The sequence below is a fragment of the Odocoileus virginianus genome, unplaced genomic scaffold, assembly GCF_023699985.2.
Source record: "Odocoileus virginianus isolate 20LAN1187 ecotype Illinois unplaced genomic scaffold, Ovbor_1.2 Unplaced_Contig_5, whole genome shotgun sequence".
NCBI classification, from domain to species: domain Eukaryota; kingdom Metazoa; phylum Chordata; class Mammalia; order Artiodactyla; family Cervidae; genus Odocoileus; species Odocoileus virginianus.
This window is the reverse complement of record NW_027224322.1, coordinates 1,968,773-1,974,460: the sequence shown is the minus strand read 5'-3', so window position 1 is coordinate 1,974,460 and position 5,688 is coordinate 1,968,773. Positions and strand designations below refer to the sequence as shown.

The 5,688-nt window shown below is 52.0% G+C and overlaps 1 pseudogene; it reads right to left on the bottom strand.

Moving 5' to 3' along the window:
* Positions 1-1,099: 1,099 nt before the first annotated feature.
* Positions 1,100-4,881, bottom strand: LOC110141391 (olfactory receptor 9S13-like; annotated as a pseudogene).
* Between the last annotated feature and the right edge of the window lie 807 nt (positions 4,882-5,688).

Here is a 5,688-nt window from a genome sequence, read left to right as displayed (position 1 = left end):
TCACTCAGAGTTTTGTGTAGATTTTACTTAAAGTGAAAGTGACAGAAAAAGCTTCTGTCATATAGAAGACATCATAAGGGGGCGTAGACATCAGAATTGAGCAGGAGAGTACCCACCTCACTAGTTTAAGCGGGGCCTTATATACTTCTCAACTAGCTGCTGAGAATAGATAAAAATACCTCAAGGTTGTGAGAATTTTGCCCAGACCCTTTCCCCGTAACATACATCCTGGGATGACATCAGCATGAGATTAGCCAGAAGGAACAGGTTAACCCAGAGCTCAAGGCTGTGGAAGTTTTTACCTGGACAGTCTTCCTTAATGTACAACCAAAGCTCAGAAAACTGCATGCCTTTGAAGAAGAGATCCTGCTGCCTACAAGACCTACTTGTCTAAGGCAAAAGCATGTGAGGAAGACGGAAGGTTTACCTCCTCCTTAAAGGGTCTTACTCAGGCTTGGGCTCCATATCAACCTGCCTGTTAACTCTCTCAAAGGGTCAGTGGAACTTTGGGTGTCAGGCACCCACGCTGACTCCCTGGGGCTCCCAGCTGCTGTCTGGGGGGAGGGCCCAGGACAGGGAGCACTGGGAGCCTCGGAAGCAGGAGCAGGTGCTCCCTGCTGCCCTGCTGGGTGGCGGCATCAGTGAACAGGAGGGGGAGGAGGAGGAGCAGCCCCGCTGCAGGACCGAGGGAAAGCATTGTCTTCCTAACTCCTCTAGTTGGATCTGGGTGACCCCAGGCCAGCACCAGGGAAGGGCCAAGGCTGAGGGTTTTAAAGCCCCTGCTAGGTAGTCCAGGGAGATTGCTGAACACAGAGTTACAAGGACTCAGCCTTGAAGTAGAGAGAGATCTCAGAATTTTTTAGTCATGTACCTCCACTGGTAGGTTTTGAATTGAGACCCATATCCTGCTTCAAAGACTACCTGTTCATGACTATACCCACTGTGTGTTACCAAACTTCAAGCTTTGGGTCTTATCTGTGGACCATTAGTCTCTTGGTGGCAAAGATACTTTATCCATCTTTGCATCTCACACTTGTTTACGTGTTTCATGATGTGCTTCCCTGAAAGGTTGAATAAGATGCTTAATGAAAGAATGAACTGGTTGAATGAGGAATGAATTTGTCAAACCAAATGCAATACCTCCACCAAAGCCCTCTAGTCCTCTCCTCAGGACACATTGTCCCCCTCTGTCCACCCTCCTTCAGGAGGCTGTGTGTTTCTGCCCCAGTCTCCACAGGGCATCCTTCACGTCCTTGTTTCTCAGACTGTAGATGAGGGGGTTGAGCATCGGGATGACCAGCGTGTAGAAGACAGAGACCACCTTACCTTGCTCCATGGACCCCACAGCTCCCGGCTGGGCATACATGACAAAGACAGTCCCATAAAAGAGGGACACGGCTGTCATGTGGGAGCCGCAGGTGGAGAAGAGCTTGTGTCTCCCTCCTCCTGAGCGCATCCTCAGGATGGTCCCTGTGATGTAGCCATAGGAGGTGAGGACCACGAGTGTGGTGCCCACGATGATGAGACCACAGATGCCAAACATGACCAGCTCATTGATGGTAGTGTCAGCACAGGCAAGCTTGAGCAGAGGCGGCACATCACAGAAGAAGTGGTCGATGTGGTTGGAGCTGCAGAACGGCCATCACTGCCAAGAGGAATCCTTCGGTGGTGACCAGCAGGGAGAAGAAGAAGAACTGGGTGGCACATCCCTCAAAGGTGATGACCTTGGAGGAGGACAGGAAGTTGGCTAGGGCCTTGGGGGCGATGACAGATGAGTAGCACAGGTCCAGGAAGGAGAGGTTCTTGAGGAAGAAGTACATTGGGGAGTGCAGACGGGCATCCAGGGTGATGAGCACGATCATGGTGAGGTTCCCCAGGACGGCCACCACGTACAGGGCCAGGAATAGAGCAAAGAGTGGGGCCTGGGTGTGCGGACCTCCCTCAAATCCCTCCAGCACGAACTCCTGCAGAGGCATCACTGAGAGGTTTGCATTTCTGTGGGGTGGCATGGCCTGAACTGATGACACCCAGAGTAGACAGCAGAGAGCAGGCAGGGACGGCAAGAGGGAGTAGTAGGTCAAGGTCACAGGTCACGTTCTCTTGCAGACCAGAGAGCCTTCAGTGCCTCACTGCCTACTGACCAAGAGACCACACTGCCCATCTCTGATGTGCTCAGACTGACCTGAAATGGCAAAGATTTCCTCCAGTTCACTAAACCACAAATATGCAGATTTCATTCCCTCTGTGGTAAAGTCTGAGCTGCTATTTATTGGGGCAGGGATGGGTGCGTCAGTGAGACCTTGCAGTGTGAGCAGTGTTGCAGCCCCTTGTCCCTCCTCTCAGAGAAACGCTTTCCACTCCCAAGGGAATGCCCCTAATGGTGCTACTTCATGTATCTTATCATACATCTTGCTCATGTATCTTATCGTAAATTATCTGTGCCTCGTTAACTAATTCATTAATCTTAGAAATGTGAACTGAGGACCTCGTACCTACCTGCTCTTGAGTTTGTGATGATCCCATCTCCAGGAAGGGAATAGAGCAGGAACCAGCCCCCTAGAGGCCAAGTTGTGTGTTTCTGTCTCTCCTGCAACCGCTGAGCCCCATCTCAGCCTCACTGTCTGGAGCCTGGACCACAGTGCCATGCTGTCAGCAGAGCGCCGTGTGTCCTTGAGGACCTCGGGGGGTCTCCTGCCAGCGTCCCAGTGTTGGAAAACACGTGGAGGGAACAGCCCACCTCCATGGTCTGAGGAGCGGCAGGACAGGGAGATGGGCGTGTCCTTCCCTGTCCTGGCTCCTCGGAGCACCTGTGAGGCGACTGCTTGGAGCCATGGGAGCCTCCAACACGCTCACACCTGCTCAGCGTCTGGGTCCTCCTGCTGGGTGCCGCTTCCTGCCCCTGTCACAGCCCAGACCGCCCTTGTCTGCACTGCACGGGGCTGACCAGCACACTCCCGTGGGGCATGGAGACCCACTGTGTGATGGCCAGAGGTGTGGCTGAGTGGGGAAGAACGGTGGGCACAGACCCAGGGTGCCTCTCGGGGGTGAGGGGTGGGGAAGGAGGGTTAGTGAGAGGGTGGAGGCTGATTCTAAAGAGACTGCATGCTTCTTACAGGTCAGATCTGCAACATCATGGAGCTGGCTGCCTCTGGAGAGAGTCCCCCAGAAGTGGGGGTGCGCAGGCAGAGGGTGGTGGTGAGTGGTGCCTGTTGAGGAGCAATGGCCCGCAAGTTCCCTCCCAGCCTGAAGTTCTTAGATGGTGATCCATGAGAGGCAAGACTTTCCAGTAGAAGTGCAAATGAAAGTGTGGGTTGGCCAGCATTTCTTTCCTGGGCTGCTTGACTCCAACCCTCACACGACAGCAGAGGGGGACAGTCAGACCAGGGATGCCCCGGATGGCTCCTCTCAAATCAGGTTTTGATCTGGGTGTTATGCGTGGAGTTGCGGTCTGCCCAACACACCCTGGTCACCCACCCCGTACATGGAACCCCCTCTGTGCATACCCGAGATGGCCATGCCCTTGCTGTCCATCTCTGCTCACTCCCTGCTCAGGCACACAATGGATCCACTGTGACCAGAGTGACCAACTCTCTCATCCACCACTCTCAGGCAGGCTGTCTGGTTTTTCTGTCCCCTGGGCTTCCCAGTTTCCTGTTTCTGTTCTGTTTCCCAGGACAATTCATCCACCTCAGAAACCTTGGGTCATCACAACAGTGACCTCTAGGATGCCTGGGGAAGCACATGAGCAGAGATTGACATTTTCATCAGGAAAGCCAAGTCGTGGTTTGGTTTTTGAAATACAAACTCACATTCCTTTGGCTTGTTGAAATGACCCAGTAGGGCTGTGGTGGTGGCTGCAATAAACCTGCCTCTGAGTTGATCCTGAGAAATACTTTCCCAGATGAGGTAGAAGAATCAGTGATGTCTGCGCGACTCTATTTGTAGTCACTACATCCTGGGTCCTTTCATTCTGAATCTAGTCACTCAGGTGTGCTCTGAGGTCCTGCAGAACCAGCAGGGCTGTGAGCTACTCTGACATTCAGAGTCTCAGGCACTGAATTAAAACCTACATTTATACAACATCCCCCGATTGTTTCCACTCTCATTAGTGTTCAGACCTGCCGCCCTAACTGACCCTGCCCAGGGCAGTGAGGAGTAGGGGACCTTGTTGTCCAGGATCCAGGCTCCCAGGACTCACCTGTCAGTGATGCTGACCACGCCCTGCTGAGTGATGACCGCAGTGCTCCTGTGATGTCAGGAGGGGCATGGCTCACCCAGGACCCTGTGCTCCCAGGGAGGACAGGACTCCTGACCCAGGTCTGTGCTGGTGATAATGACGTGGCACTGAGCACCCCCTCCCTCGTCCACCTCTGGCCTCCTGTGCAGGGATGTGAGTGAGGAGGGGACAGCGGAGGGCAGCAGGCTCTGGCTGCAGGAACTCCTGGGTCTTGATGGAAGCACAGCAGGAGACGGACTCAGTCACCTGACTCTCCACATTATCCGTCATGTGGGCAACATGTAGGTTCCTGCACCCGAGGGTCACTCTGCTGGGAAGATGCTCTCTGTTTGCAGGTCTGGGACTTGAGGCCCCGAATGGCCAATTAGGCGAGACCTGGGCTTCTGAGTGCCCTGGGACCCATAACCCCGTGGGTCCCAGGAGCTGCAGTCCTGTGGCCATTCATCCTTTGATGTGTCTCAGTCCAGTACAGGGGAGGCACACAGCCTGAAGTCCATTAGGGATCCGTGCGTGTGGGTGGGGCACACAGTAGAGAAATGCAGACGACTTATACAGACTCTGACTGTCCTCGGAAAGATCTCCCTGGGCGGCAGGTGGGACCTCCTGGCCCACAGCCCTTTCTCTCCTCCGCTCCATCCTCATCTGTTGCTGCGAGGAAAAGTGACAGGTGGGGAATCTGTGCCCAGGGCAAGAGCACAGCCCTTTCTGTGACACCTATTACCATTATGACCCTTTTCTATGCTAAAATTGTCCTGTTTTTGGCTATTTGGATTCTCTTCAAGGCAGCCCCACACTCAATGTGCTCGGTGGCTTCAGTTGTGTCCAACTCTTTGCAACCCCATGGACTGCAGCCCACCAGGCTCCTCTGTCCATGGGATTCTCCAGGCAAGAATCCTGGAGTGGGTTGCCATTTCCTTCTCTGGGGGATCTTCCCAACCCAGGGATCAAACCCACGTTTTTTATGTCTCCTACATTGGCAAGAGAGTTTTTTTTTTTTGTTTGTTTGTTTTTTTTACCACTAGCACCTACCTGGGAAGCACTAAATATATCCTCTAAAAAAATGTTAATCCTGGCTGGAAAAGGAAAGCCAATATACAAATGTGATAAATGTTTAATATTAAAATACACAAAACATGCTGGATAAAGTTGTATTGTAAACATTCTTTTAAAAAAACATAAGACTGGGTGGCTCAATAATTATTTGAAAAAGTAGATTTCAGGACTAAATGTTCATGTGGTGACATTTTATAATGAGAATGTTTTATTCTGGATAATGTGAGCTTTCAACTGTATAATGTGAAAATTTAAATTTGTGTACAACTAATAGAGATTTAGGGTTCATTCCAGTGGTCATGTATGGATGTGAGAGTTGGACTGTGAAGAAGCTGAGCTCCGAAGAATTGATGCTTTTGAACTGTGGTGTTGGAGAAGACTCTTGAGAGTCCCTTGGA